Source organism: Phascolarctos cinereus, unplaced genomic scaffold (genome assembly GCF_003287225.1).
Source record: "Phascolarctos cinereus isolate Bilbo 61053 unplaced genomic scaffold, phaCin_HiC Scaffold_2;HRSCAF=192, whole genome shotgun sequence".
NCBI lineage: Eukaryota > Metazoa > Chordata > Mammalia > Diprotodontia > Phascolarctidae > Phascolarctos > Phascolarctos cinereus.
The window spans coordinates 145,033,507-145,041,756 of NW_027555625.1; the positions used below are offsets into that span (position 1 = coordinate 145,033,507).

Sequence of the window (8,250 nt, forward strand, 5' to 3'; positions counted from 1 at the left end):
ACTGCTAAGAAGCTTAGAAAAATACCATGTTACACTTTTTTTCTTTAAAAAAAGGGTTAATTTTTTTTAAATGAAGAAAAGGTTAAAATCTGTGTTTTGCATTAGGAAAATATCTATTTTCTTTTCAAATGGTGAAAAACATGTTGCCTGTACTGGCTCCAAACTATTTTTACTTCCAAATTAATGAAGGATAGAAATGTTACACAGTGAACTGTTACAGAACTGAAATTGTGTAACAACAAATGTTGCACAATTGAAACTAAAGCTAATAAAAATCCAAAGAGGATGGAAGAGCTAAGAGCTTAACTCTAAGGGATGGTTTATAAATGTGTTGCTGACAATATTTCTATATCTAAAGCAATTTAAAACATAATTGAAGTAAGATAAAGGCAGCTAGGTGGTTTAGTGGACAGTGTGCCAGGCCTGGAGTCAGGTAGACTCATCTTCCCAACTTCAAATCTGACCTCAGACACTTACTAACTATGTGACCTTGGGCAAGTCACTTAATCCTATTTATTTCAGCCTCCTCATCTGTCAAATGAACTGGACAAGGGAATGGAAAACCACTCTAGTATCTTTGGCAGGAAAACTCCAAATGGGGTCACAAAGAGTCAGACATAACTGAAAATAACACAACGATGAAAAACAAGGTAAAATAAACTATAATCTTAGAAATTCCAATATTGTTAATAGATAAGAAATATTGTACGGGAGTGCAGTGTTTACACAGATATAAAAAACATCCAAGCCCCTGCCCTCAAGGAGCTTACAAACAAAAAAATCCCACTCCCTTTAGTCTGATTCCCTGCTCACCAGGCCATGTTCTGACTAATAATTCAGTTTCCCAGCTACCCTAGTACCAGAAAAGGGACACATGATTGTCTGCAATATGTTGCATTGTAAATTGATTAACTAGCATTCCAATTTTTAAGTCAGTCTCTTGGAGTTTGTTTGGTGTAAATCAGTTCCACAGAATCTCTGGATGGAGGAATAAATTGTAAACTGAGTTTCTGGGTCCATGACACTGAAGGACCATGCCAGACTTCACCTAAAGTGACCTCATGAGGGTACAATACAAGCCCACCCTAAACAGGCAAGACTCTTTCTTTCTATAACGCCATGCTTTAGCTTGTTGTGTTGTTGTTTAGTAATTTTTTTTAAATTTTATTTTTAATTTATGGAATAAAACAAGCATTTCCGTAACATAGTACAATAAAAAAGATGACTGGACATGAAACTGCAAATCTACTATGCACAACTTGGTATTCTTTTCAAGCATACAACAAAATCATATAAGTTTCCTTTTTTCCCCATTCCCTTCCCCTCCTCCCCACCCTAGAGATGGCTACCATTAGACATAAACAGGTATATCTATATCTATATATACATGTATATATAAAATTATTCTATACATACTTCTATTTATCAGTTCTTTCTCTGGATGCAGATAGCATCTTTCTCCATATGTCCTTCATAGTTGATTTGGGTATTTTTAATAGACAAAATAACTTATTCAATCAAAGTCATTCTTAAAACAATGTTGCTGTTATCATATACAATGTCTTCTTGGTTCTGTTCATTTTACTCTTCATTATTTCATGCAAGTCATTCCATGTTTTTCTAAAATCATTGAGCTCATCATTTCTTACAGCACAGTAGTATTCCATCACAATCATATACCACAACTTGTTCAGCCATTCCCCAATCAGACATCCCTGTAATTTCCGATTCTTTGCCACCACAAAGAGAGCTGCTGTAAACATTTTAGACCAGACAAGTTCTTTTCCTTTTCCCCTAATTATCTTTTGGAAATAGACCAAGTAGTGGCACTACTGGGTCAAAGGTATAAGTAGTCTAATGACTCTTTGGGCATAACTCCAGATTGCTCCACAAAATGGTTGCATCAGTTCACAATTCCACCAGCAGTGAATTATTGTCCCAATTTATCCACATCCTCTCCAACATTTATCACTTTCCCCTTCAATCATTTTAGCCAATCTGATAGGTGTAAAATGGTATTTCAAGATTGTTTTAATCTGCATTTCTCTAGTCAATAATGATTTAGAGCATTTCTATATGACTATAAATTGTTTTGATTTCTTTATTGAGGAACTGTCTGTTCATACTCTTTGACCATTTACGAGTTGGGGAGGAATGTCATATTCTTATAGATTTGACAAAGTTCTTTATATTTTAGATATGAGACCTTTAGCTGATAAACTGTCTATATAAATTTTCCCCAGTTTTCTGTTTTCCTCCTAATCTTGGCTATATTTGTTTTATTTGCACAAAAAGTTTTCAATTTAATATAATTGAAATTATCCATTTTACACCTCTTTAGTCATTTGCCAGTAGTGTCCAACTCCTCATGGCCCCAGTTTGGGGTTTTCTTGGCAAAGATACTGTAATGGTTTGCCATTTCCTTCTCCAGCTCATTTTACAGATGAAGAAACTGAGGCAAACAGGGTTAAGTGGCTTGCCCAAGGTGGCATAGCTAGTAAGCTTCTGGGGCCAGATTTAAACTCAGAAGATGTGTATTCCTGACTCCAGGCCCATCACTCTATCCACTGTGTGCCACCTAGTTGCCCTTTATACCAGATCTAAAATGCAGGAGCTCATTGATCATATCATCTGGCAAAAATCTGAGATTTAGATAATTAAGACATGGCTAATGCCAAATACTGGCTTCAGCAGGGTTGTTGTGAGGGTGAAATGTGATAATATTTGTCAAGCACACTTAACACCATGACTGGCACATAATAGGGCACTATATGAATGCTTATTCTATTCCTTTCCACCAATTATTAATTATGATGATGATGATAACTGTATAATACATAACAATTCAAGGCTGTCTGATATGGTAGATTAACCCTGCAGTCAGGAAAATGAGTTCAAATCCTGCCTTTGACACAGACTATAATGACTATGGACAAATGATTTCAATTAATAGGGCCCCAGACATCTCTCTAAGATTGTGTTGCAAAGAAACTGACTATTTGCATTGGTGGAAGGAGTTTTCATTATGGGAAGTCCCCACAACACTGAAATCACAGGTCTTGACGTGCTCCCTCCTCCATAAAAATATAGAGTTTTAAAATTTAGTGCAAAACATATTACTTCATTAGATCCTGACAACTCTGTGAGGTGGTACGATAAGTTTTACCCCAATTTTACAGCTTAGGAAAATTGAGTCTGAGAAAGGTTAAATCATTTGTTCAGGGTGTCTGAGGTAGTGAGATCTTGGCCTGACTCCAAGTCTAGTGCCCTATCTGCTATGCTTGCCTGCTGCAGAAGATCCTAACTACTCCATAAAAGAAGCCAGAAGGAAGTTAAGTGCCTCAGGCAATGCCCATAGCAGGTATTTAACAAATTCTAAACCTGATTGATTTGGTGCAGCAGTAGACAGGAGTGCCAGGCCTGGAGTCATGAATATTCATCTTCATGAGTTCAAATCTAGCCTCAGACACTAGCTGTGCAACCCTGGGCAAGTCATTTAACTCTGCCTCAGTTTCCTCATCTGTAAAATGAGCCTGAGAAGGAAATGACCATCCACTTCAGTATCTTTGCCAAGAAAACCTCAGGTGGGGTCATGAAGAGTAGGATACAACCAAACAACAGCAAAGCTGAAAGGAGCTCAAAAAGCCAGAGCAGAGATCTTGTAGAACATCGGACCAGCCTAAGGAAGATGTGAAAGAAAGGCTCAGGCCTAGAAAACTACTTCTGGTTTTGTTTATCCAAAGGAGAAAAGGAGATCTCTACCGGATTAACAAACAGCCACCAGTGCTAGGAAGGATTCTGGGGCAGGTAGGTGGTGCAGTGGTTACAGTTCCAGTCTTGGAGTCAGGAGGACCTGAGTTCATCTGGGCTCAATTCAATCTGCCCTCAGACACTTGATACTTAGCAGCTGTTTGACTTTGGGCAAGTCACTTAACCCTGATTGCCTCAGCAAAGCAAACAAAAAAAACCCCCAAAGGATTCTCTATCCTCTCCAAACTATGGTGGGAAAAAACCCTAACCAAATTTCCCATTTTTGTCTGCCTCATTTTCCAACAAACCATCATTTGAAATTTAGGGGTTTAGAATTTGCCTGGAGCTTAGTTCCCGAAGATCTAGCACATTCACAATTCACATACATCCTAAATAAAATCTTCTAACTTTCTCTCCAATGCCAACTATCTGTTTCCTTCCAAGATGTGCTGCCAAGCCATCTCTGGAATAGCACACTGCCCGAGGGCCTTGGTTAAGTTGTAATAACTTATTTACGAAGTGCTTTGACAGGAAATAACTCCTGTTTACATCGGCCTTTAGGGTTTACAAAGCACTTTTCTAAACGCTTTGAGATAGGTATATTATCCATATTTTACTAGAAGAGGAGACTGAGTCTCTGTAGGATTAAGTGACTTACATACTTAACCTAAGAGGCTGTGACTAGCTACTCAGCATTTAAGCCCATTCAATTCTCACTCCAAGGCTTTTTGATTGCATTATAGTACTTTCAGCTGCAAAGACGGACAATGAACTGAGCAGAGGATGATGGGAAGAGAAGAAAAGAGGCAAACCCCATAAACACCTGTTTCCCAAGTGGAAAAAATCCAGTTAAAAAAAAAAGCAAGAAGATACGACTAGTAACAAGTAAGAGAGAATTGGACAGGGCTCAAGGAGACAAGGAAGAAAAGAAAGGTTAAGGAACAAGAACAAATTCTATCCTTTGTATTTGTTAAGGCAGTCAAGTGGCAGAGTGGGTAAAGTTTCATTTGTAATATCAGTTTCCTTATCTGTAAAATAAAGCTAATAATAGCACCAACCTCACATAGTGTGGTTTCAAGGATCAAATGGGAATAATTTCACATAGGAGATCTCCATATATGTCATAAAGGAGGCACTTTGTAAAACTTAGGGAGTGCTTCATATGTGCTAATTATTATTGCTGTTGTTATTAAGTTAATAAGCCACATTTGACATATGAATTATAACAAAATTCCCCAGGGAGTTCTGGAAGGGCAGAAAGAGGTAAGTTAACAAAATTTTGATGATGAATTATTGAATAGCCAGCATAATTAATTTTTCATCTACCTACACTACTACTGGGTAGAGGGAGTGGCAGGTATAATCTAAACATTATTTCTATTTGTCTTTGGAATGGATTTTGTTGCCTATCCTTGAATATGAGTATGACTGATTTGAGATTTCAACTTAAGATCGTAGGATTTAGAGATGGAATGAATCTAAGATGTCATAACACCTGACTAGAAACTTATCTGGTGGCTAGGTGGTATAGTGGATAGAATGCCAGGGCTGGAATCAGAAAGACCTGAGTTCAGATTTGACCTCAGGCACCTACTAGCTCTGTGATCCTGAGCAAGTCACTTGGCCTCAGATACCAACTGTACAACCTTGGGTAATTCACTTACCTCATTTGTAAAATGAGCTGGAGAAGGACATAACAAACCACTCCAGTATCTTTGCCAAGAAAACCCCAAATGGGGTCACAAAGATTCGGACAGGACTGAAAATGACTCAACAACAAGAAATTGATCTAGCTTCTTTATCTCAGCTGCTGGTCAGAAGCCTTCCTTGTTTCCCCATTCTATGCCATGACAAGTAGCACAGCCTCACCTACCAGGCATAGGTACCATGTTGAGCTTTTTCTTTTCTTTGTGGCAATGATTTATTTCTTGCTTAGATTTGAGGAAGTAATTAAGCATTTGGGTTTAAAGGCCTTTTAGATGTAAGTACTTGGGGGAATAAAATTAAGAAGGAAAGAGGGAACTTTCAACTGACCCCTATTCATTATATCCATTGAAAGTTAAAAGCAAGACTGTTATCTAAGTTGGATAATAACTTTAAGTTGGATAATACCAATAAGTGCCCCAAATAAAACCTCAAATAAAATAAAACCTTCAGTCTACAAAGTAACTATATCAATTATTTTAAAATGTATTTTCCACTAAGCTTCACTCATTAAACCTATTCATACTTTAGATTTTAGAGTAGCTTCATAACTTGCATTAAAGGATACCTCCTATGCTGGTAAGACTCTGTCATGGTACCTATATAGCATTAGGATAGTATAGTAGATAGAGTGCTGGAAATGGAATCAGGAAGACCTGAGTTCCAATTCTGCCTTAGCCTCTTACTAGCTGTATGAGCTTGGGCAAGTCCCTTACAGCCTCAGTTTTTGTTGTTGTTCAGTCATTCAGTCATGTCTGACTCTTCAAGACTCTGTGGACCTGTCCATGGAGTTTTCTTGGAAAAGATACTGGAGTAGTTTGCCATTTCCTTCTCCAGAGGATTAAGGGAGAAGTTAAATGATTTGCCCAGGGTCACACAGCAAGTAAATGTCAGAGGCCATATTTGAAATCAGGTCTTCCTGACTCCAGGCCCAGTGCTCTATGCACTGAGCCATCTAGCTGCCTCATTTTCCTCAATTTTAAAATGGAAATAACAGTACCTAGCTCACAGGGTTGTTGTATCAAGTGAGATAACATGTGAAAAACACTTTGTAAACATTAAAGAGATAATTAAAATAAATAAAAAAATATATTTATTTTATATATATAATAAATACATGTTGTAAACATTAAAGAGAATTAAAATACATAAAAATACAAATTAAAGAGATAATATACATCTTAATGATATATAATAATGACAAATATATAAATTCTAGCTATCAATATGATCTTCAATGGCTTTCTTTTCCCCATTCAAATAACTACCATCCATTTCTGATTAACTCCAGGGTGATTTTCTTATTGTGTGACACTTTTCTTATGCTCCTCCAATGAAAGTCAACTTGACTGAGCCTAGGGAGGACAGATAGGTAACAACAATAGCTGAGAGCTATTAATTGGGAAACTACAAAGAATTTTGCCTACATCATGTTGCTTTCAGCACCATCGTACAGGTTGTCTAAGTACTATGACGCACATTTTTGTAAAGGAGGCAGTTGAGCCTCAGAGAAGTTAAGGGATTCACCTGATGTCAGAGAGAATCAAGAGCCCAGCCACTCTTCTCCCCAGCTTTTCTGACTTGAAGTTCCAATCTCTTTTCATTATACCATACTGCCTCTCACCTGTTCTCCAACTTCCCTGACTCCCCTTCTGCCAAACTTTACTTTTTAGAAAATATTGTGCCTGGAGATTCCAGATCAAGAATACTGTGAAGTATATGGGAACATAGTGTCAAGTACTTTCCAGGCATATTGCTATTGGGAGGCTACCAAAGTGGCATTCCTAGCCAAATGGAATATTCTTACATATTTCCTAAGACCTGGGCAAACACATCAGCTTAGCAGAAATCATGCCTGGTCCAGATTTTTTTTTTTGTCTTCTTGGGTGGGATGAGGGGTGGAAAGTACGGAAGTGAGAAAAACTGGATCCCGTGCATGTGTGAGACAGAGAACTTTGTGCCAGGATGGTTACTACGGGAAAGCTCTCAACAGACAACCATTTTTCAAAATTTCTCTCATACTTAATCATTTTGAAGGGTGCCTCCCTCTTTGTGTACCCCATCCCTTTGATCTCCCTCACCCCAAGTTAAACAAATAGCTGGACCAACTATGTGGGGAGAGAAGCAAAGAACTAGAAATGATTCTGCTTCTTCTAGACCAGGGATGGACTGGGAAGGAAAGAGGGAGGTAAAGAGAGAAGAAGGGATATCCAGAGATCCAGAACAGAAGCAAAAACCCCAGAGAAAGAAAAAGCAAGGAGTATTTGATTATACTCTCCAGAGTCAAATCAGGAGCATCTTGGAGAGGGAAGAAGCCATACCTGAATGTCACCAGCCTGAAAACAGGGATCATACATCTCTGCCCAGGGAGGGAGAAACCTGCAAAACCCTCTTACCTTGTCAGAGGACCAGGTGTGGAAGGTGTCCACTGGTGGCAAGAAAGGGGTCTAGAACCCCGAGGAGGCTGCATGTCCAGGCAGCACAGGAGGCAGCTGCGGCGTCTTCGCCAGCCTCTCCCCGGCCGCGCCCCCATAGGCTAACCCTTAGCTCTTACCCCCAGCAGCAGCAGAAGCAGAGGCAGCATCAGTAAATCCAGAGGTGCGGAGGTTCAGAACCAGAGCCAGGGTGCATGATGGGAAACTTGAACCCCTAAACTAAGCCAAAGTGAAGAAACCCTGACCCCTGGTGGGCAGGGAAGGCAAGTCCAAAGTGGGACCAAGCAAGTTTGGAAAGAGGTTTGGAGAAAAATGCAGAGGTGTTAGAGAAGGAAAAGAATCAGACAAATTATGGCTGCTG

The 8,250-nt window shown here is 38.9% G+C and overlaps 1 protein-coding gene across 1 annotated transcript in view; it reads right to left on the reverse strand.

Moving 5' to 3' along the window:
• Positions 1–7,952, reverse strand: part of EXTL3 (exostosin like glycosyltransferase 3) — a 144,242-nt gene extending 136,290 nt beyond the window's left edge. The window contains exon 1 of the mRNA XM_020988794.2: positions 7,851–7,952. The gene's annotated coding sequence lies outside the window, so the exon portion shown is untranslated. The remainder of the gene's footprint in view (positions 1–7,850) is intronic.
• Positions 7,953–8,250: the final 298 nt, after the last annotated feature.